Raw genomic sequence first — 24,315 nt, 5'->3', positions numbered from 1 at the left:
AGAATGGATGTGGAAGATGTGCAGATTAGCCTGGGAGGAAGGTAGAGTCCCGGAGGATTGGAAGTCAGGTATAATTATTCCCTTGTACAAAGGAAAAGGGGAAAAAGAAGTGTGTGGTAATCATAGGGTCATTTGTCTTCTTAGTATAATAGGAAAAGTGTATGGTAGGATACTTATTGACAGAGTTAGAGAAAGAACAGAGAAATTAGTTGGAGAAGAACATGGAGGCTTTAGGAAGGGAAGAGGTTGTGTAGATCAGATATTCATTCTTAGATCTTTAGTGGAAAAGTTTCTAGAGAAGGGAAAGAAGTTGTATGCGGCTTTCATGGATTTGGAGAAAGCATATGCCAACGGCCATGCCACGTTGAGTACACCGCTTCCCATCCGATCAGCGAAGTTAAGCAACGTTGGGTCTGGTTAGTACTTGGATGAGTGACCGCCTGGGAACACCAGATGCTGTTGGCATCCCTACGTGTCAAGTGGGGTTGGTGGAGGATTAGTGCCCCTCCCTGTAAAACAATTAACTCTAAGCCCTTGGCCACCCCATTTGGGATACATGGCGTCTGGCAATGGATGGATGGATATGACAGGGTGGATAGACAAGGATTGTGGAAAGTGTTAAGAATATATGGAGTAGATGGGAAGTTGTTGAATGCTGTGAAGAGTATGTACGATGGTGCGAAGGCTGCAGTGCGTGTGGATGGTGAACTAAGTGAATTTTTCTCCTTGAAAGTTGGGTTGAAACAGGGATGTGTCATGTCTCCATGGTTGTTCAATCTGTACATGGATGGGGTAATAAAAGAGGTACAAGGTAGGGTAGTGGATGTTGGAGTGGCCCTGGTGAGAGAGGATAGTGCTTAGAAACTCCCTGTACTGTTGTTTGCAGATGATGCTGTGTTGTTGAGTGAAGACGAAGGGGAGCTGCAAGGCTTGGTGGATGAGTTTGGGAGAGTGTGTAAGAAACGGAATCTGAAGGTGAATGTAGGGAAGAGTAAAGTGATGGTCTTTGAGAGAGGTGAAGTCAGTGAATGTACAGCGAGGTTGGATGGTGAGGAATTGGAAAATGTGAGTACGTTTAAGTACTTGGGTAGTGTGATGAGTAAGGATGGAGGTTTGGAGGGTGAAGTGCTTGAAAGGGTACAGCAGGGAAGAAAGGTTGCTGGTTCTTTGAAAGCAGTGATAAGAAACAGGGAAGTGAGCATGGAAGTGAAAAAGTTACTACATGACAGTATTGTGATACCAACTCTAACGTACGGAAGTGAAGCTTGGACGTTGTTGGAAGGACACAAGTCAAGAGTGAGAGCAGTGGAAATGAGTTATTTAAGAGGAGCCTGTGGAGTCACATGGAGAGATAGGCTGACGAATGAGGATATAAAGGAACGTTGTGGTGTTGATGTGGATGTGATAGGGAGCGTTATGAGGAACACACTGAGGTGGTTTGGCCATGTGGAGAGGATGGAGGGTGAAAGACTGACGAAGAGAGTGTATGTGAGTGAGGTGGAGGGGGGAAGAGGGAGGGGGAGGCCGAGGATGAGATGGAAGGATGGGGTGGAGAGGTATATGAGAGAGGGGGGTGTGAGTTGGGAGCAGGGCAGTGAAATGGCGGGGGACAGGGCGACTTGGAGGCGATTTGTTTGTGGCCACCCCAAACGGGATTGAGGCGTCTGGCAATAGATAGATAGATTAATTAAACCTTACTGGTATGGACAATGTAAGCATGACAGAGAAATATAATGGTAAGAAGATGATAGGGAGTCTCCTAAACCTTTGTGTGACCCTTCTCATTTTTGTAACATCTCACTTCATTGTGGCATCTTTTTATTTTGTGAAATCTCTTTATATTATGACATCTCCCTCCCCAGTCTGACTGCACCTTTTCCCTCCACTCCCATTACACCTCCTCTCACCTCATCTCCTCCCCAGTTTAACCCCACCCAGTCCCTCTTCTTTCACCTCCTGCTGTCTTCCAGAAAAAAAAAAAGAAAAGCAATTAAGGAAGCTTTTCCTATGGTGAAGTCATCTGGACTTCAACTCATTATCTCTAGATGATGATGTTCTTGCTGCCATCAGATATTTTTATTCAGCTTCATCAAGGTTCTAAAACTGAAATGATTTTTTCAGGAGCTGTTTTGACTGTCATTCATGGACTTTGTCATAGAGGAGAAGAGGAAGTGAGAAAAAAAGTGGAACAAAACTCCACCTTCGGCCTTCATTCTCTAGTAAGTGTCTGAATGTGTCTGCATTGTTATGTTTTGGCTCTAGGCCCATCTGGACATGAATTTGGTGGTCCAGTTTTTTTTTTTTTTTTTTATTAGCCAGAAAGATTGTTGGGAAGGACTGTTGCTATAAGTTGTTTTGGCAAGGGGGGACAGACGGATATGGAGGTGTTGGTGTGATGGTTGCGGAGAAATGGGTGGAATATGTTATGAATGGTATGAGAGTAAGCGATAGGATATTGGTAGTGAAAATTCTGTTCGGTAGAAAGATAGCTGTGATTATATTGGCATATGCTTCACAGCCAGGATTGGATGAAGCAGAGAAAGATAGATTTTGGGATGATTTAATACATGTAGTGGGTGGTATGCAGGATGATGAGATAGTGGTTCTGGGAGGGGACTTTAATGGTCATGTAGGTGAAGCAGCACAAGGTTATGAAGGAGTGCAAGGGGGATGTGCATATGGTCTAAGGAATGCAGAAGGAGAAAGGATGCTCGAGTTTGGGGAGGCAACGGACATGATTGTGTGCAACACGTATTTTAGGAAAAGAGACAGTAGGTTAATTACGTATGAGTCTGGGGGAAATAGCAGTCAGATAGATTATTTTCTGGTTAGGTGGGCTGATAGGAGGTTAGTGAGGGATGTTAAAGTTATAGGAAGTGAGGAGTGTGTGCAGCAGCACAAACTACTGATTTGTGATATGGTGCTTAAGGAACGATTGATGAAAAAGGGGACTTATGTACCTAGGAGGAAAATATGGAAGCTGAAAAACCAAGTAGTAAGGGATGCCTTCTATAGCAAGTTGAGGAGAGTGGTGGCTGAACAGGGAGCTGTAGACAGAGGCATTAATGAACAGTACAGAGCCCTCAAGAACAATTTCTTGAGAGTTACTGATGTAACATGCGGTTGGGCAAGAGGACCACCAAGACATAAAGTAACTTGGTGGTGGGATGAGGGTGTAGAAGCTTCAGTTAAGGAGAAAAGAAGGCTTTTCTGGGAATGGAAGAAGGGTGGTAGCAAAGAGGAATTTTTGGCTGCCAAGCATAGGGCTAGAAGAGAGGTATACCAGGTACAGGGCAAAGTCTGAGTCACAGAGACTTTTAATTGATAACCTAAATCATGGGGAAAGGAAAAATATGATATTTAGGGTGGCAGGTCAGGTGAAGAGGGATAATCGGGATATTATAGGTGAGCAGTGTGTGAAGAATGATGAAGTAAGGGTAGTGGTGAACAGTGAGGATATTAAAGATGCATGGAGAGAGCATTATAACCGGTTGTTGAATGAGGAGTTTGACTGGGACAGAGAAGGTTTGGAGCCAGCAGATCCAGTGTCTGGCCCTTGCCCTTTGATTGATGCTGCTACTGTGAGTGAGGCAATAGGCAGAATGAAGGTGGGGAAGGCAGCAGGTGTGTCTGGGTTGACTGCCGAAATGTTGAAGGCCTCAGGCGATATAGGGGTGAGGTTAGTCACTGACCTGATAAATAGGATTATTTATGAGTGTGTTGTCCCAGATGATTGGCTGAAGAGTGTAATTGTAAATGTGTATAAAGGGAAGGGTGATGCCCTGGAATGAGGAAATTATAGAGGTATAAAGCTTTTAAATCAGATAATGAAGGTAATGGAGAGAGTTTTAGAAGGTATGATTAGAGAGAGAGTGAATATTGATGAGATGCAGTTTGGGTTTATGCCAGGTAGGGGGACCACTGATGCCATATTAATTGTTCGACAGCTTCAGGAAAAATGTATTGGTAGGAGAAGGGATCTTTATTTTGTTTTTGTTGATTTGGAAAAGGCCTTTGACAGAGTCCCTAGAGAGGTGGTGAAGTGGGCAATGAGAAAGCTTGGCTTGGAGGAGTGGCTGGTTAGGGTGGTTATGGCCATGTATGTGGGTGCTCACACCCAGATGAGAGTGAATGGATTTTTGAGTGATGAGTTTTCTGTGAATGTTGGTGTGCATCAGGGGTCAGTCTTGAGTCCCATGTTGTTTATCATGGTACTTGAAGCCATTTCACGTGACTTTAGAAACGGACTCCCGTGGGAGTTGTTGTATGCTGATGATTTGGTTTTGATTGCAGAGAATGAAAGGGAGGCGGAGGAAAGGTTTAGGAAGTGGAGAGATGGTATAGGGCAAAAGGGTTTAAGGGTAAATGCAGATAAAACAAAAGTGATGATATCTAGGGTTGGTGGCAGTACTGTCAAAGACAAGGGAGAGTGGCCATGTGCAGTTTGCCACAAGGGCGTGGGAAGCAATTCCATCTTGTGCAGTGTGTGTGATAAATGGGTGCATAAGAGATGTAGTGGTATCAGAGGTAGACTGCGAGATAATGCTGATTTTATGTGTACGGCGTGCCGGGGTGAGCAGGTGGAGAATGTCAGACGTGAAAGGATTGAACTTGCTGGTGAATCTCTTGAGTGTGTGGAAGAGTTTTGTTATTTGGGAGACATGTTGTGTGCTGGAGGTGGGGCTGGAGGTAGCTCTGTGGCTAGGGTGAGAAGTGGTTGGAAGAAGTTCAGGGAGCTCTTGCCTCTCCTGACATTGAGAGGGCTCTCCCTACGTGCTAAGGGGTCTTTGTATGCAGCATGTGTTAGGAGTGTAATGCTGTATGGCAGTGAGACCTGGGCAGTGAAGGAGGAAGATATTCGCCGGCTCAGACGTACAGAAATGACAATGATTAGGTGGATGTGCAATGCGTCCCTGCGTCCAAGGCCTGGAGGGGCTGGGTTTACAATGGAAGAGTTGAGAGGTAGGATGGGACTGGAGTGTATTGGTGTTGTGATGAGGAGAGGTAGATTGAGATGGTTTGGACATGTGGAGAGGATGAGGGATGATAATTGGGTGAGGAAGGTGAGAAGTGTTAATATTGGGGGTGGGGTTATGAGGGGTAGACCGAGAAAGACATGGGATGAGGTCATTAAGTGTGACCTTAGGGTTAAGGGACTGAACAGGGAGGCTGCAATGGATTGTGCAGCGTGGAGAGCCGCCATTAGGTGACCAAGGCCGACACATGCAAGCATGTTGGAGCCTTTAAAAACGAAAACGTGTGTATGTGTGTGAACCTGGTGGACTGAAGATTGAAATTGCTTGTGTATTTTACCATCACTTTGGTGGATAGGGAGGGGATTAGGGGTGTTTGTAGACCCAGGAGGGGAGCTGTCCAACTATACATGTTCCACACCATATGAAGGCATCCCTCTGCAGCATTATTCCTTGTAAAAAGAGCAGATATATTCAGCTTACAGGAATTTTTTTTTTCCCCCTATCAGCATGATAGACTTAATTTGTGCATGATAGTGCCAGGTGATCGGACTGATTACCCAAGGTGATTTTAATCGTGTTACCATCACATGTTTCTGTTCACTTTATCTCGCTCAGTTTATTCCTGCCAGTGTCTTTTTAATTTTATTCTTAACATCTTCTAACCATTTTATTCTCAGCTTAGAATAGGCATTTCAAACTGGAGGGGCGATTATAAGTCCCGACTCCCAACATACGAGGCCTTGCTTGGGTTGAATGAAATCACATGGTACTAACTAAAGATGGATACCACCTGAGGGTCAGTGAATTAATCAAGGGTCTTGGATGAAAAGTGTTAATTTATAATATATTCTTCAGGTTCTGACATTGAATCTGCCTTATGGAAGCTGCATGGTCATGGAATCTCTGTTGTTGAAAATACCTGTTTTGACGGTCATCCACTTCTCAGTCAACTGCTTCCACTATCAAGTAAGTAGCCACCTGATGATTTTGTGTGTGTGTGTATTTACCTACCTAATTTACCTAACTGTATTATACAGGATTTGCTCTAAGCTTGTCATGTCTAAGGTTAGATACCCTCTGAATAGACCTTGTATATGCATGCACATTTACATACACATACACTTGCAGGCATATGCATGTACACATGCACATACAGGTCCATATACGTGCACATTTGCTTACACGTACAAATACAACCAAATTTACGTACCATACTTATACACATATAGGCACATTTACTGTACATATACGCACAGATACAGGCACATTTATGTACACATACATATAGTCATGTTTTGATATGCATAGTCACATTGAAATTCACATACACAGAGCCACATTTATACATATGTATTCATATGCAACCATATTTACATGCACATATAGGTACATTTAGATAAATACATAAACAGAGAGAGAGATATTGAACACATACATTACCACACAGTGTAGAGTTGTGAAAAAAAGAAAAAAAAAAAAAAAAAGAGAGAGAGAGAAAAGAAACGTGGGGATGAAGTCATACATTGTGACCCCAGGGATAAGGGACTGAACAGAGGCTGTTAGAAATCAAGCAGGATGGAGAACCATGAAGTGACAAAGGCCAACACATTAAGCATGTTGGAGCCTGTATAAACAAATTGAAACAACGCTGCTGTGTGGTGGAACTCTGAAGGTGCCAAAAAAAAAAAAAAAAAAAAAAAAAGTTGTCTATCCTCCATTTCCTCTCTTTATTTTTTTCTTCTGTTTGTTTAGCCAGGGAAGAAGGAAGCAGAGGCTGAAAGCCTATAAAATTGTTCCCTTCAGGAAAAAATAAGAAGTGATTAATTCAAAATTTGTTCATTTAGATTTTAGAGATACCAAGACACAGTGTGCTGAAAAGACTGGTGGGAAATACAGGAAAAGGAAGACAGTTCCAGAGTTGACCTGTTGCATTCATGAAGGACTGGAAGTATCTGTTAATTCTTTCATTAGAGTTGCACAGAAAAGACTCATTAAATTTAATGGTGCCATGACTCATTCTTAGATCTTTAGTGGAAAAGTTTCTAGAGAAAGGAAAGAAGTTGTATGCGGCTTTCATGGATTTGGAGAAAGCATATGACAGGGTGGATAGACAAGGATTGTGGAAAGTATTAAGAATATATGGAGTAGATGGGAAGTTGTTGAATGCTGTGAAGAGTATGTATGATGGTGCTAAGGCTGCAGTGCGTGTTGATGGTGAACTAAGTGAATTTTTCTCTTTGAAGGTTGGGTTGAAACAGGGATGTGTCATGTCTCCATGGTTGTTCAGTCTGTACATGGATGGGGAAATAAAAGAGGTACAAGGTAAGGTAGTGGATGTTGGAGTGCCCCTGGTGAGAGAGGATAGTGTTTGGAAACTCCCTGTACTGTTGTTTGCAGATGATACTGTGTTGTTGAGTGAAGACGAAGGGGAGCTGCAAGGCTTGGTGGATGAGTTTGGGAGAGTGTGTAAGAAACGGAATCTAAAGGTGAATGTAGGGAAGAGTAAAGTGATAGTCTTTGAGAGAGGTGAAGTCAGTGAATGTACAGCGAGGTTGGATGGTGAGGAATTGGAAAATGTGAGTACGTTTAAGTACTTGGGTAGTGTGATGAGTAAGGATGGAGGTTTGGAGGATGAAGTGCTTGAAAAAGTACAGCAGGGAAGAAAGGTTGCTAGTTCCTTGAAAGCAGTGATAAGAAAAAGGGAAGTGAGCATGGAAGTGAAAAAGTTACTACATGACAGTATTGTGATACCAACTCTAACATACGGAAGTGAAGCTTGGACGTTGTTGGAAGGACACAAGTCAAGAGTGAGAGCAGTGGAAATGAGTTATTTAAGAGGAGCCTGTGAAGTCACAAGGAGAGACAGGCTGACGAATGAGGATATAAAGGAGCGTTGTGTTGTGGATGTGGATGTGATAGGAAGCGTTATGAAGAACACATTGAGGTGGTTTGGCCTTGTGGAGAGGATGGAGGGTGAAAGACTGACGAAGAGAGTGTATGTGAGTGAGGTGGAGAGAGGAAGAGGGAGGGGGAGGCTGAGGATGAGATGGAGGGATGGGGTGGAGAGGTATATAAGAGAGGGGGGTGAGAGTTGGGAGCAGGGCAGTGAAATGGCGGGGGACTGGGCGTCTTGGAGGCTATTTGTTTGTGGCCACCCCAAACGGGATTGAGGCGTCTGGCAATAGATAGATAGATAGATGACTCAGTTCCCCAGTTCTTTCAGATGAAACCAAGCTAGTAATACAGTATCTGCACACAGGGAAAGTGTATAGAGGATACCATAATGAAAACTGCCATTTCTCATGCTACTGTATCAACATAAAACTACAAAGATCAGATTGACACAAGTATCATACCTTCTAACACATTAGGACTATCTACATACATTACACCTTGATAGATTGTACTAACACAGTACTATCCCTCAGAATATGTTATCTGCATTAAAAAAATATATATATATATCTATAGACTGACGCCCTCATCCCGCAAAGGATGGCCGCGGACAAAACGCCTCCAAGTCGCTCTGTCACCCACCATTTGACTACCCTCCCCCAACTCACCCCCCCTCCCTGATATACCTCTCAACTCCATCCCTCCACCTCATCCTCGGTCTATCCCTACCTCTGCCTCCCTCCACCTCACCTACATACATGTTCATTCTCCATTCTCTCCACATGTCCAAACCACCTCAGTGCATTTCTCCTAATCTTCTCAACCACATCCACATGTACTCCACAACGTTCCTTCACTTCTTCATTCGTCAACCTGTCCCTCCATGTCACTCCACATGCCCCTCTCAAGTAACTCATTTCCACTGCTCTCACTCTTGACTTGTTCCCCTCTTGCAAGGTCCACGCCTCACTTCCATACATCAGGGTAGGGATCACAATACTATCATGCAGTGACTTCTTAACTTCTATACTCACCTCTCTATTTCTCATCACTGCTTTCAGTGAACCAACAACCTTCCTTCCCTGCTGTACCCTGTCACACACTTCATCCCCCAAAGTTCCAGCCTTACTCATCACACTACCCAAGTACTTGAATGCACTCACATTCTCCATATCCTCACCATCCAACCTCACTGTACATTCTGTGACTTCATTCCTCTCAAACACCATAATTTTACTTTTGTTTACATTAACTTTCAGCTTCCTCCTCCTACACACTGTTCTGAATTCATTCACCAAACCTTGCAACTCCCATTCATCTTCACTCAACAATACTGTATCATCAGCAAACAGCAACACCGGAATCTTCCAAATCTCACCCTCATTCATTAGAGCCACCCCCACATCCACTGCCCTACCTTGCACCTCCTTCACAACCTCATCCATGTATATATTAAACAGCCATGGAGACATCACACAACCCTGTTTCAGTCCTACATTGAGATCAAAGAACTCATTCAGCTCATCATCCACTCTCACCGTAGCCCTAGCTCCTTCGTACATACTCTTCACAGCACTCAACAATTTCCCCTCCACTCCATATATTCTTAATACCTTCCACATACCTTGCCTATCTATATATATATATACTGTATATAATTATACAGGTATACCTCGATACACGATACCCTTAGATGCCATACGCCAGCTTAGTGATGGGGTAGAAATACCACCATATCCCGCCTAATGATGGCCAAACCCTGGTTTAGCGATAGGTTTTGATTATCTTTACTGATTTTGATGATATCTTAGACTAAAGTTGTGTGTTTAGGTTGATTTATAAACTGTTTTTAGACTTAGATTAATGTGTTTTAGCCATAGGTGGGGTGAACATTGTCATTTTGGGGTACAGTTTACTAAGCTTGATTTTTTCCAGACTTATTATTTATGATTTTCATATTTTATTTTTTGTTTTTAGTGAGTTATTACAGATTTTAAGCTTGGGTTAGCTTCTTTTACAGCTGTTAGGCCATTTAGATTGGCCTTAAACTTGTTTTTGGACTCATTTGTGTGGGTTTAGGACTTGGTTAGGGGGAAACCCAAGACTCAAAAATGCATCCCAATACTTTGCATGTTAAATCTACCCCAAGATACAATACCTCACCTAACGATGGGTTTTTACTTTACCAATTGCGTCGTTAAACTGGGTATACCTGTACCCTTTTCATATGGTATGTAAAGTAAAGAAGAATGTTAATGTAAGGTAGGTTCATATTAAATATAAGCTGTACCATAAAAAAGCTACAAGAACACATTCTCAGGTGCTGCTTAGTCTTGTAGGATGGAAGTTAAAACTGAATAAAATTAATAGGGATTTATTAACAGGACAAGTAACTTATCAGGAAAAGATTTATAATCCAATCTGCAAGGTTTGTCAGCTATGTATGTGCTAAGATACACCTGCACTATGCATGAGAAAGGTCTGATGCAAGCATTTTTGGCAAGCCTGTTAGTCAACATGAGTTAAATACTGTATGTATGAAAGCTTTACCTAATTCTGATAGGAGGAGGCTTGATGCAGAGGCAATTGAGGAGCATGCAGAGGCTGGAGCAGCACACAGCAATGGAACATATGTTGGAGTGATGGGTGAGGCTGTAGCAGAAGAGGGGAATGGTGTGGTAGAGGACGGTGAGCTGGCGGAGAGGGATTTAATGGCTGGTGGCAATGGGGTCGCGGATGATGTGACATCACCGAATGGGGCGACTGCTCACCTTGCGTTTCTCAGTGACGTCCTAGGTAGGGAGTAGCAACATCATTGTATAGGCCATTGATCTACTGTACTGTTGCAAACATTAAAATTGCTCCACTTTTTAGTCAGACACATATGGAACCTGTACAGATATTTTGAAAAGTTTACTGGGCTCCAGAATTCACATCGCTGGGTTGTGAAAGTTATCACTTACACTTTTGTTACAAAGTGTATCAGTATTTATGTTCACAGCTGTACATGTACGGCTTTATGGGTACTGAATCTGTATTTTACATAATTTTGAAAACTGTAAGGAAAGCAGAATTCTCAATTGTTATTAGTTCTATAACAATGTCCAGATTTAAATATGATTATGATACTTTGGTATGGTGTGATTTTTAAAAATTGATTGGGAGTAGTAGAAAGTAACTATCCAGGAATGTATGTGGGTTACATAGGTGGGCGAGATAGTAGGAATAGATTCTTGCAGGGTGTAGCATAACAGTCTGTTGATCAGAAGAGAGAAGAAAGTGTATTTAGATGCTATAGTCATTCAGAGAGAATGGATGTGTTCTTATTAGTGAAAAGGCACAGTATATCTCAGTGAGTTTTAAGGTGGAATGGGATGTGGAAAGCCAAGAGGATGGCACGACATGGGGGTAGGGGGGTTTCAAGAATACTCCCCCAGTATCCCTGCTTGTCGTACGAGGCGACTAAAATGGTTGGTGGTGGGTTAGTGCCCCACCCCGTAAAAAGAACTAACTAAAAAGCAAATAAAGCGCCTCGGACCCGGACAGACCATACGTTGACGACTAAGGAACGGACAAAGGACATTCTGAGGGTGGGAACATGGAATGTGAGAGGAGTGAATGATGAAGTGAAAGAGAGAGAGATTGTCCAGGTGCTTGAGGATGCAAAAGTGGATATATGTGGATTGACTGAAACTAAATGGAAAGGTGAAAGGATGAGAGAATGGGAATACGGTGTAGGTATATGTGCGGGAGTCAGTGAGAATGAGAGGGCAAGAGAGGGAGTATGTCTGATGATAAGCAAGAAGTGGAAGGAGAATATAAGAGAGTATGGAACAGTGGGTGCAAGGATTGTATGGGTGAGGATGAAAGTAGGTATACAAGCATGGGTGATTGTATGTGTGTATGCTCCAACAGAGGATCGAGTGGCAAGAGTGAAAGATGAGTTTTGGGCGAGAGTAGAAGCATGTATGGACAAGTTTGAGAGGAGCGAGAGAGTGCTGTTGATTGGAGACATGAATGGCAAAGTTGGGAATGTACGAGTGGATGGAGTGGTTGGTCAGTGGGGTGTGCCAGCTGAAGTAGATGGGAATGGTAGTGCTTTGGTGGACATCTGTGCTGGTAAGGGGTTGGCAATAGCCAACACCTACTTTCGTCATAAGATGATCCACCGGTATACATGGAGAGTAATGAGGAGGATGGATGGTGAACTTGTTGAACGAAAGGCAATGATAGACTACGTGTGTGTGGATGAGCGAATGAGAAGACAAGTGTTGGATGCAAGGGTGTGGAGAGGGTGGGGGAATGGAGTCTCGGACCATCACTTAGTGATGGCCAAGGTAGAGCTGCAAAGAAAGTGGTTGAGGAGACGAAGGGGAAGACAGGAGGAAGCAGCTCCTGTGAGAAGAGTGGAGAAATTGCAAGATAGTGAGAAAATGACAGAGTATAAGAGCATAGTGGAAGAAAGATTGGGAAGGTATGAGCTAGAGCAGATGGAAGGGGTGGAAGACGTATGTAAGATATTCACGGAAGAGATAAGCGCAGCGTGTGAGGCGGTTTGTGGAGTGAGGAGGAGATGCAAGGGTGTGCAAGGGACAGCATGGTGGAATGATGAGGTGAAACGAGCTGTGGAACAAAAGAAGAAGGCATATGGTGAATGGTTGGCGAGTAGAGGTAGGGGAGAAGATGAGAGAGAGAAGAGAGAGGTATATGTGAGCAGGAGAAGGGAGGTTAAGAGACTGGTGAAGGAGAGTAAGAAGAAAGTGGATGAAGAGTTTGGGAGGAATCTGAGTGTGAAATGAATGGAGAGTAAGAAATTGTTTTGGAAGGAGGTAAAGAAAGTAAGGCAGTGTGATAGGGGAAATAGTAGGTGAGTGAAAGATAGGAATAATAGATTGTTGGTGGAGAAGAGAGAGAAATTGAGGAGATGGAAGGAGCGCTTTGAGGATTTGTTGAATGTAGAGAGTGAGAGCAGTGTGAATATAAGTGGTTGAGGAATGGCTGGGAGAAGAAGAGATGAGAGGAGGGAGGAAGAGATCAGTAGGTCGGAAGTAGTGGAAGCGATGAAGAAGATTAAGCTGGGAAAGGCCCCAGGAATTGATGGAGTGTGTGGTGAAATGCTTAGGTATGGGGGTGAGATTGTTGTGGAGTGGATATGGAAGTTGTGTAGATTGGCTTGGGAAGAGGGAAGGGTTCCAGAGGACTGGAAATCAGGTATAATTGTTCCTCTGTACAAAGGAAAAAGGGAGAGAGAAGTATGTGGTAACCATAGGGGTATTTGCCTTCTTAGTGTGACTGGTAAAATATATGGTAGAATACTCATTGATAGGGTTAGGCATATGACAGAGGAGCTAGTTGGAGAAGAACAAGGGGGATTTAGGAAGGGAAAAGGGTGTGTAGATCAGATATTTGTTCTAAGATGTTTAGTGGAGAAGTATCTAGAGAAGGGAAGGAAAGTGTATGCTGCCTTCATGGACTTGGAGAAAGCTTCTGACAGAATAGATAGGCAAGGTATGTGGAAGGTATTAAGAATATATGGAGTGGAGGGGAAATTGTTTAGCGCTGTGAAGAGTATGTACGAGGGAGCTAGGGCTACGGTGCGAGTGGATGGTGAGCTGAGTGAGTTCTTTGATCTCAATATGGGACTGAAACAGGGGTATGTGTTGTCTCCATGGCTGTTTAATATATATATGGATGGGGTTGTAACGGAGGTGCAAGGTAGGGCAGTGGATGTGGGGGTGGCCCTAATGAATGAGGGTGAGATTTGGAAGCTTCCGGTGTTGCTGTTTGCTGATGATACAGTATTGTTGAGTGAAGATGAATGGGAGTTGCAAGATTTGGTGAATGAATTTGGGACAGTGTGTAGGAGGAGGAAGCTGAAAGTTAATGTAAACAAAAGTAAAGTTATGGTGTTTGAGAGGAATGAAGTCACAGAGTGTGCAGTGAGGTTGGATGGTGAGGATATGGAGAATGTGAGTGCATTCAAGTACTTGGGTAGTGTGATGAGTAAGGATGGAACTTTGGGGGATGAAGTACGTGAAAGGGTACAGCAGGGAAGAAAGGTTGTTGGTACACTGAAAGCAGTGATGAGAAATAGGGAGGTGAGTATGGAAGTTAAGAAGTCCCTGCATGATGGTATTGTGATCCCTACCCTGACGTATGGAAGCGAGGCGTGGACCTTGCAAGAGGGGAACAAGTCAAGAGTGAGAGCAGTGGAAATGAGTTACTTGAGAGGAGCATGTGGAGTGACGTGGAGGGACAGGTTGACGAATGAAGAAGTGAAGGAACGTTGTGGGGTAATGTGGATGTGGTTGAAAAGATTAGGAGAAATACACTGAGGTGGTTTGGACATGTGGAGAGAATGGAGAATGAAAGACTGACTAAGAGGGTGTATGTAGGTGAGGTGGAGGGAGGGAGAGGGAGGGGTAGACCGAGGATGAGGTGGAGGGATGGAATTGAGAGGTATATGAGGGAGGGGGGGGTGAGTTGGGGGGAGGGGAGTCAAATGGTGGGTGACAGAGTGACTTGGAGGCGTTTTGTCTGCGGCCACCCTTTGCGGGATTAGGGCGTCGGGCTATAGATAGATAGATAGATAGAAAATGAAACAAAAAACCTAACAAAGGCTAGAAGAGTGTACCATACTGTATAAGAATGCAGACAAAGGTTTCATTTATATGCAGTGTACCATATTTAACTTGATGTTTGATAGAATGACTTATCCGTAGGTTTTATGCAATGCATTCATCCATCCATCCATCCATCAGCCAATCCTACGTTGCCCCATGAGGAGCGTAGGAGCCCGGGCTAGGCAGTTGGTCCCGAGATTCAAAAAAAGGGGAAAAAAAGCACACATACTCTGTAAAAAAAATGTTTGCATTGCCTTTTTCATGAGACAGAACCAAGTTTTCTAAAGCTTTATCGATGACTTGATTGTTGTGTTGCATGACTCTAATGATAGTTCTGCTACTGTTGCCTTTTATATTAGCTGCAATGGTATCTAGAGCTTACACACCTCATTTTCATTTTGTTGGAAAATAGGGTTGAGATGATAATGAGAATGTGATTACTTCCAATCCCTAGGTATAAAAATGTAAGATGATGGTGATGATGATGACGACTAAATTTTTTTGTATCTTTTAAATACTGTAGGTAGTGATGAGGAAGGAACCACAGAAAGCATTTAGGCGAGGACTCCACATAGTAAAAGCACCAACAACACTCCAAGTAGAAGTCTGGAATCCTCGGTAGTCATGGAGAATCCCCCCTGGGAGTGAGTCAACTCCAGAGCCCCTCGGAGAGCCACCCTCAGCCCCTATCACCATCACCCCCAGAGAGCACCTGATCCTAAACCCACAGGCTCTCAGTGACACAAGCTTTAAGGACACCCAGGATTCAATTACGGAATCTTCACTCAGGTAGATGGTGATCAGAAATAGTAGTGGGTATCTCTTTGTATGTTACAGTTTTAATCCCTTCAATCTTGGTGACTTTCCTTTTAGTTTAGTCTTGCTGCTCCCAGATGATTTGATTCAACTTAGGAAAGGCTTCTGTTATTGAAGGGGTTTATTAAAGCTACTTCTAAACCCTCCAGTTCAAAAAATCTCTCCTTAACTGAATGGAATCATCAAGAATTGACAATAATAAATTGAAATTTGACATCTCAGACTCAGTGGATTAGGATACTCATTGTGCAGTTACAGAATTTTCTCATAGGTAGACAGTGCTAAAGTATAGTAGTGATCACACAGTATATTCATCTGTTGCCAAATGCTGTATTGTGTCATATATCCGGGGTAGACCTCCTTACAGTTCTGCTCAGTAAATGACTCTGTCATTCAGCTGCTTTCATTCATCAGTTGATGTGCCTGCTTTGACAGTATCAAGATATATCTGTAAAGCATAATATTTATTCACGGAAGTAAGATTTCACGTACAGTTCTGTAATATCTTGAAGATCTCTGCTTGACATCCACGACCACAGGGAAAGCAATTAAACAACACATCCAATGCAAAACAACAGGAGCACTTTATTCTTGTTCCTCAGCCCACACCTCCTGGTCGCTTGTCTGCCGATCTCGGCGTATACACAAACACAGGGGAAGAATTTCATACACTCCAATCATAACACAAACCACCCTGTAGAGGCACGGAATGAGTTAGGCTGTGACCCAGTCCTCCCCGTAGCCACACTATAGAACTTCTTCGTCATCTCCCTGATGTTCAAAGAATCTACAGGAACACCCTCTGCCTCCTTCCTCCGTATGTACATACTGAGGTACCGCTCCATTATAATGATTGCTGGGTCAGTAGGCTTGCACCTGGAGTCAAGTGGCCCGCCTCCGTAAGCCTTCACTGCCGCCAGGATCTTGTCTTGGTTTTTTATTATTGTTCTCACGCTGACTTCATTCACGTCGTAGGCCTTGGCGATGTCCACATTCCTCTCCCCTTTCTTCTTCCTCTTGATAATTTCTAGCTTGGTGGCCTGAGGGAGGTGCCACTGCTTCTTGGGGTTCTCAGAAGGCTTCCTAGGCATCGTGAGCGGGGTAAGATGCCGTACCAAGGGCAGAAATTTAGAAAATGCTGCGAGAAAAAAGCACCGTCCAGTGCCAATTAGGAGTGGAGCTGTGGCGGGAGAAATTTAAACAAAATATCACGTGACAGCAGAACCGTTTTTAATTGGGCGGCATCACGATCACGTCACGATAGCGGGCGGGGAAGGCTACTTGATCAGAAGTTTTCATTGGCTATCATCATCATGGGAATGTCCAGTATGGCTGTGTTGGACTGGGGGTGATCGTGCTAGAGTGAACTCTACGGATTTCGCCCACTTCTCTGGAGCTTTGTGCGTGTTATGCTAACACACTCGTGTTGCAGTAATTAAATCGTATTAAATAATACTAATTAATTGCTCTCCGTGCTGGACTAACGCGTGTTGGACGCGAGGGTACTGTAAAATGATCGAGGTTGGGTAGGAGGTGGTGTTCCATAATTTTCAAATACTCCCTCTAAAATAGAGAAAACTGTATCTTAAAGGATTGTCAGGTTGACGTGAAATTTTATGAATGGGCAGCTGCTGTACATGTGAGAGTGAATGGAGAGTTATGTGAGGAATTATCAAGTTCATACAGGCGTTCACATGAAGCAGGAATAACAGGGGGCCTATTGCCACATATTAAGGTTACCTATTTATCTATTGCCATGAGGGGTGGCCTCAAACAAATCGCCTCCATGTTGCCCTGTCCCCTGCCATTCCATTGCCCTGCTCACAGCTCATACCCCCCTCTCTCATATACCTCTCCACTCCATGTCATCTCCTTGGCCTCCCTCTCCCTCTTCCCCCCCCTCCACCTCACTCGCATACACTCTCCTTGTCAGTCTCTGTCATGGCCAAGTTACGGAAACAGTCTCATATGTGAAAGAAGACTACCATGATTCCAGAGTTGCACTAACACTATTACTCACATAGTTGGAAATGACCCATCATTCATTTGTACACTGGGGCTAGGAAAATGTAAATTGGAGAATATAATTTATTCACAAAATTATAACTTAATCCTAACTTAATCCTAAGCATAAGAAAGTAAACTACAAGTGAAGTAACCTTAGGAACACTGCTTCACATTTCTGGTGACATAACAACCTTACTGAGAACAGACCATCAAGAGGGTGGTGACTGAGAAGCAGGTAGCATGTCCGCAGGTGTTTCTATGCTAACACCTGCTGTAGACCAAGAGGGCAGTGTGGGCAGAGTTTAGAGCTTCCTCAGTATGCAGGAGTTTCCATCCTCACCCTTCATAGGCTCACAAGTGTCACAGCGGGGAGGGAAAGTCGCGAGTCGAGGGCACACTTCACGTGAAGAGCTGCTATAACCTTTCCATACCAGTGCTGCTGATCAACTGCCCACACCCCAGCTCACAGTCACCACCTCACTTCCCTTGATTCGTACAATGGAGAAATTGAAGCAGTATCATACAATTCATAATAATTAATCACACTCCGAAAATTACAAAATACAAAATAAGTATACATAAACATACTACATTTGAAAGATCCACAATAACGTATAATTTACTTCCATGCTCCGAACAGCCTCATTACCAGTGAACTACAACTAACCTAAGTTTTAATGAAACAAACCAGAGAAACTAAATTATACCCTTTTAGAACAAAGATCCAATATTGAACCCTTATGGTCACGAATCATTCTGACAGTCTTTCATTCTGGTGAGAACAAAAGAGTGGATGTGAGGCTACAAAGATTTAACAAACATGTGAGAAAAGAATAGACAGGATTATCTCCCACCCTCCACACCATCCAGGAAGGGAGGGAGGCAGGAAGAAAGGTAGGGAAGTGTTTTTAAAATGATCAAGCATTAGAATTTTTATAGGAAAGGGAGAAGCTGTGCATTAAATAATCACTAATGTACACTTATAAATAAATAAATAAAGTTTCAGTATGTAAGTGTCTGACCCATAGGGCATGATTTATTTATTTATTTATTTTTTTATAGCCAAGATTGAGGTCATAGTAACAGACACTTACAGGAAGTCATGCATTACCAGCAGATTCCCTTTGACCTTGTCTGTTTATCTACCTGTATCTATCTGTATAACTTACCAGACACGTTAATCCTTCAAGGGGTGGCCACAGACAAATCGCCTCCATATCACTCTGTCTTCTGCCATTCACAACTCCTCTGATATCTCTCACCACTCCATCCCACCATCTTAGCCTTAGTTTCCCCTAATACCTCACTCATACAGTCTCCTGGTCAGTCTCATTCTCTGTTCTCCACATGACTGAACCATCACAGAGTATTTCTTGTAACATCCACATCACAGTGCTTGTCACCTTCATCATTTGTCGTTGTTTTTCCATATAATTCCACATGCACCTCTCATATACCTCTTTTTCACTCCACATGCTCCTCTCAGATAACATTTTTTCACTCTTTGCCACTCTTCCACTGCTCTCACCTTTGACCTGTGTCCTTTCACCAGGGATGAGACCAGCATGTTAACCCTGTGGAGGAGTCTGGTACTACCCAAGCTTGAATAAAAGTTCCGTAGCAAGAGGGGAAGATCCTGCCACGTCAAAGGATATTTCACAAACGTGTTAACCTGCACCGTAGAAGCCTTCAAGCCGAAATCAGACGCCTTCCTGCGAAAGATGGGAGACACACCACCTCTTGCCGCATACTGCGACAGGCTAGGGTATTTGCAAGAATATATTGATGCCACGGCACTGCGTAACTGAGGCTTAGTGGCTGAGATCTCCATAGGGTGTCATAAGGTAAGGCTAAGCTTCACTTCCATATGATAGAGTAGGGATCATTGCACTGTAATAAAGTTTCTCCCTCATTCTCTCTATCTCTGTCTGTTTATCTATCTACTTGTCTTTTTCTCTCTCTCTTTGTCTTTCTAAGCTCACTTCCCTATTCCTTTTGACCTTCTACTATCTCATATTCTCCATCAGCTCTGCCTACACAGTGTCAGTCATCAGTAAACTCCATGTAGGGTTATTGCCTTGGGTGTGCTGTGTGGCAAATCATCTGTGCTGCACCATCTATCTATAGCCCGACGCCCTAATCCCACAAAGGGTGGCCACAGACAAAACGCCTCCAAGTTGCTCTGTCACCCACCATTTTACTGCCCTCCCCTCAACTCACTCCCCCCTCCCTCGTATATCACTCAACTCCATCCCTCCACCTCATCCTTGGTCTCTGCACCATACTGTCACATATAAACAGACTGTCAGGATTATAAACAAAAACAAAAAAACTTATATTTATGGAGGGGTAAACAGCACCCTTAGAAACCAAACTGTTTGTGCAGCTACATGGTTGAAAATTCTGGTCAGTACCTGGTGTGACTAGTTTCGTTTTTGAAGGCTCCAACGTGCATGTGTCAGCCTTGGCCACCTAATGGTGGCTCTCCATGTGGCTCAATCTCTGGCAGTCTCCCTGTTCAGTCCCTTAACCCTGAGGTCACACTTAATGTGACCTTGTCCCAGGTCCTTTTTGCTGTACCCCTTGCAACCCCACCCCTAAAATTAACTCTTCTCACTTTCTGCACCCAGTTATCATCCCCCATCCTCTCCACATGCCCAAACCACCTCAATCTACCTTTCCTCATCACAACACCAATACACTCCAGTCCCACCCCACCTCTCAACTCTTCTGTCGTAAACCTAGCTCCCCCAGGCCTTGCACTCAGGGGTGCACTGCACATCCACCTAATCATTGCCATTTCTGTACATTTAAGCCTGTGAATATCCTCTTCCTTTGCTGCACAGGTCTCACTACCATACAGCGTTACACTCGTAGCACGTGTTGCATTCAAAGACCCCTTAGCTTAAGTGAATTCTTTTGTGATTGAAAGTGTTTAGAGAAGTACTTTGATGTGGTTTGGCCAAGTGGAAAGGATGGAGAATGAGAGACTGGCTAGTAGAGTGTATGAAAGTTAGACTGGCTGAAAGAGTGTGTAAGAGTCTGAATAGCTGGAAGAGTTTTTTTTTAATGCGAGGAAGAAGGAACCACAGTCTGAGCCCACATTAATGTTCCTTCCAAGAAAGAAACAAAAACAATACAAAAGAGAGCCAAATTCAAGATCCGTTCATTTCGAGGTGGAAGGGGAGACCAAGAATGAGATGGAGGGATGGAGTGGCGAGATGTATGAGACAGAGGAGTGTGAGTTAGAGAAGAGTAAACCAAGTAGAAGAGGACAGGGCAACATGGAGATCTGTTTGAGTCAGGTGGAGGGGGAGACCAAGGATGAGATGGAGTGGAGAGAGATTGGAGAGCGGATGTTGAGTTGCAGGGAGGTCAGTGAAATAGCAGAGAACAGGGCAATATGGAGATTTGTTTGTGGTCACCCCTAATGGGATTAAGGTGTCTTGCAACAGATAGACAGACATCAGATGAGTTAAAGCTAAGGACTAACTCCCCAATGTTGCACAAATGAACCTGTGTGTGTGTGCAAATTTTAAGGGTACAAATAAATGAGAAAAGTAATCCTGAAGTATAAACACACCCTCAGTAGTTGACTAAATTATACCCAGCAAGGAGATATCATGTAGATGGTTTGTTCTGCACTTTCTAAGGTAAAAATATAGAAGTGACCTTTTTTTTTTTTTTTCTGTCTTTGTATGCCCACCATGTCATATATAATTAGGGATGTTTTAGTTTCATCATGTAAGTTGATTATTGTTGCAGCAGGAGTTAGGGTATAAAAATGTACATGAAAACATTATTGTGATGAAGATTGATAGATTGAGATGGTTTGGGCATGTGGAGAGGATGGAAGATGACAACTGGTATGGTGAGAGATGTTGATGAAGAGTTGAGAGGAAGGATGGAACTGGAGTGTATTGATGTTGTGATGAGGAGGGGTAGCTTGAGATGGTTTGGGCATGTGGAGAGGATGAAAGATGACAACTGGGTGTGGAGGGTGAGAGGTGTGAACGTTGAGGGTAGAGAGGAAGGATCGGACCGAAGTGTATTGGTGTTGTGATAAGGAGGGGTTGATTGAGATGGTTTGGGCATGTGGGGAGGATGGAGGATGGCAATTGGGTGGGGAAAGTGAGAAGTATGAACGTCAGGCAGGGTTGTGAGAGGCAGACTGAAAAAGACCTGGGACGAGGTTATAGAGTGTGACCTCAGGGATAAGGGACGGAATAGGGAGGCTGCCAGAGATCAAGTAATGTGGAGAGTTGCCATTAGGTGACCAAGGCGAATGTATGCAATCAGGTTGGAGCCTTTATAAACAATATGATATGACACAATCTTATTGCACTTGCACTTGCCAGTATGATGCTTTAAGTGTAATAAGGGGTAAATCTACCAGGCATCACCCCCTTTTCTGTGTGTGTGTGTGTGTGTGTGTGTGTGTGTGTGTGTGTGAGAGAGAGAGAGAGAGAGAGAGAGAAAGAGTGCTGAGTCTGTTCCTGAATGTTGTTAAGTCTGATTCCTTTATTTGTTTTGAAAGACACATTAATTCAGTCTATGGTAACATTTTTTTTTTTTTTCACTCTTTTCTATCACTGTACCCGGGTATTTGAACTCTCTCACCAATTCCAGTCTCTCTCCATTTACTGTGACATTGCACTGGGAGTCACCTTCTCACTCAATAACCATCACTTTACTCTTTTCTACGTGTACTCTCAAGGCACGACGCTTACAGACATCAGCAAAACTCTGCACTAGCGTACCAAGTTCTTGTCCGGTACTTGCAAGCAGTACTGCATCATCAGCATACAACAAATTTGAGATATTCCATCCATCACCATTCATTACCAATGCCATCCCTCTCTCCATTACTCATGTTTTCACTTCTCCCATCACCCCATCCATATATACATTGAACAACCATGGGGACATCACACAACCTTGTCGCACACCCACACTGATTGTGAACCATTCACTTAGATGCCCATTAACCCTGACACATGCTTCACTACCATCATAAAAACTCTTGATGGCACCTAACAGCTTACCCTCTACACCTTACATGCACAAAACTTTCCACAATCCTTCTCTGTCCACTTTGTCATGTGCTTTTTCCAGATCCATGAATGCCATAAATTCCTTATGGTCCTTCTCACAAGCCTTCTCTACTATCTGTCTCACTGCAAATACTTGATCCACACATCCTCTGCCACTCCTAAAGCCACCCTGTTCATCACTCTCTAGGACTTTTGATATCTCTCTTACTCTTACTATAATAATTCTTCCATATACCTTCCCTACCACACTCGGTAAGCTTATGCCACGATAATTCTTACACTCACTTCATTCACCTTTATTTTTGTACAGGGGTACAATCACAGCCTTTTTCCACTCTGCAGAAACAGTTTCACTCATCCTTGTCTTCTTGCATATCTCCAACAAGCACTTCATTCCATTCTCTCCACTACATTTAATCATCTCTGCATACACCTCATCAACCCCAGCTGCTTTCCCATTTTTCAGCTACTTCACAGCACTCTTCACCTGTGTGAGTGTCACGTCTCCTGGCACTGCATACCTTCTCTGCACACCCCCAAAACCAATCATGTTTACAGCTGCTCTGCTCTCTCTATCCCTATTCATCAGGCTTTCAAAATATTCTTTCCATCTGGTCCTTACTTCATCTCCATGGGTTAATAATCTACCACCTGCATCCTTCATACCATCCCATTTCTTACTGCTTTCACTTCTACATTTCCGCACCTCTTTCCAGAATAACTTTCTATTTTCAGAGTAGTTTGCATTAATTTTTCTTCCTAGATCCTCATTTACCTCCTCCTTTTTCCTCATCACTAGTCTCTTTACGTGTTTCTTGCTCACAACATATTCAGTTCTTATTTCAACTGAACCCCTATCCTGTAACCACTTTAGCCACTTCTTCCTCTTTTCCTCCACTGCTGTCTTTACCTCCTTATCCCACCATGCCATACCTTTCTTCTTTGTTGTTACTCTTGCCACACCACATACCGCTTTAGCATTCCTAACTAAGCAATCCCTATATGCTTTCCACAGTCTGTCCAGATCCAATTCATTCCAATTCAGTACTTCTAACTCGTCCTCTACTTTGGTCCTGTATTCATCTGCCATTTCTTTGATCCTCAGCTTCTCAACTTTCAGTCTTTCTCCCTGACTGCTTCTCTCTCTCCTGAGCATTCTGCATCCATTTCATGACACTTAGTCAGGACTAGCATCTTATTCTAGTGTAAATTTGTTGTTACAGCTCAGTATTCAGGATGGAGAGACAGAAATTGTAGGCCAAATTACTGTCAAATGGGTCTAGGTAAGTAGCAGAGCAGTGGTGGAAGTGCAATGCCAGGCAGAGTAAGACTGAAATTGTAGGCAGGATGGTTGGCTGTGTCTGCCCTACTTACCAAACCTGATGTGTTGTAATTCTGAGAAGGTTCTTCAGGTTCCTTAGAGAGTTCGTTACAGTTGACATTTGATTGATGAAATTAATTGACCATATGCTCATTTTGGACCGTACAAGGAAATGAAAAATATTGACATTGATAATATTCATAGAATCAGCAAAACTTAAATTTAAAATAAATATATAAACATCATGTGATGGTAACTTTGACATAATATCAAGAACTTGTTAAAACACTATAATGCCTTGATTTGGTTATAAATAATGAGAATGATAACCTGTCTTGATGTAATGCTGCCTACTTCTTCCTTAGCCTTTATCATTCTTTTTCTGTGCCTGTCCTCCACTCTTCCTATTTCTCCCATCTTTCCTGTCACTTCTTATTGCTTTTCTTTCCGTTATAGGTGGCTTTACATTGAGTGACAAGCCAAATGGTTTCCTGTAAGCCAAGAAACCATTTACAACACTGGGTGGTAACCATATAACCAAACCATACGTGCTTCCTACGTGTCAAGTGGGTTGGTGGAGGGTTAGTGCCCCTCCCTGTAAAACAAATAACTCAGAGTCAAAT

The 24,315-nt window shown here is 43.2% G+C and overlaps 1 non-coding gene across 1 annotated transcript; it reads left to right on the top strand.

The window, feature by feature from the left end:
- The first annotated feature begins 346 nt into the window (after positions 1-346).
- Positions 347-465, top strand: LOC145413906 (5S ribosomal RNA). The gene has a single exon (XR_013899784.1). It is a non-coding gene; the product is annotated as a 5S ribosomal RNA (ribosomal RNA).
- Positions 466-24,315: the final 23,850 nt, after the last annotated feature.

The sequence above is a fragment of the Coenobita brevimanus genome, chromosome 97 (genome assembly GCF_032717465.1).
Source record: "Coenobita brevimanus isolate Jiangsu-jjx chromosome 97, ASM3271746v2, whole genome shotgun sequence".
Taxonomy (NCBI): Eukaryota; Metazoa; Arthropoda; class Malacostraca; order Decapoda; family Coenobitidae; genus Coenobita; species Coenobita brevimanus.
Note: the sequence above shows the minus strand (reverse complement) of the source record. Positions and strands in the feature narration are given on the sequence as shown.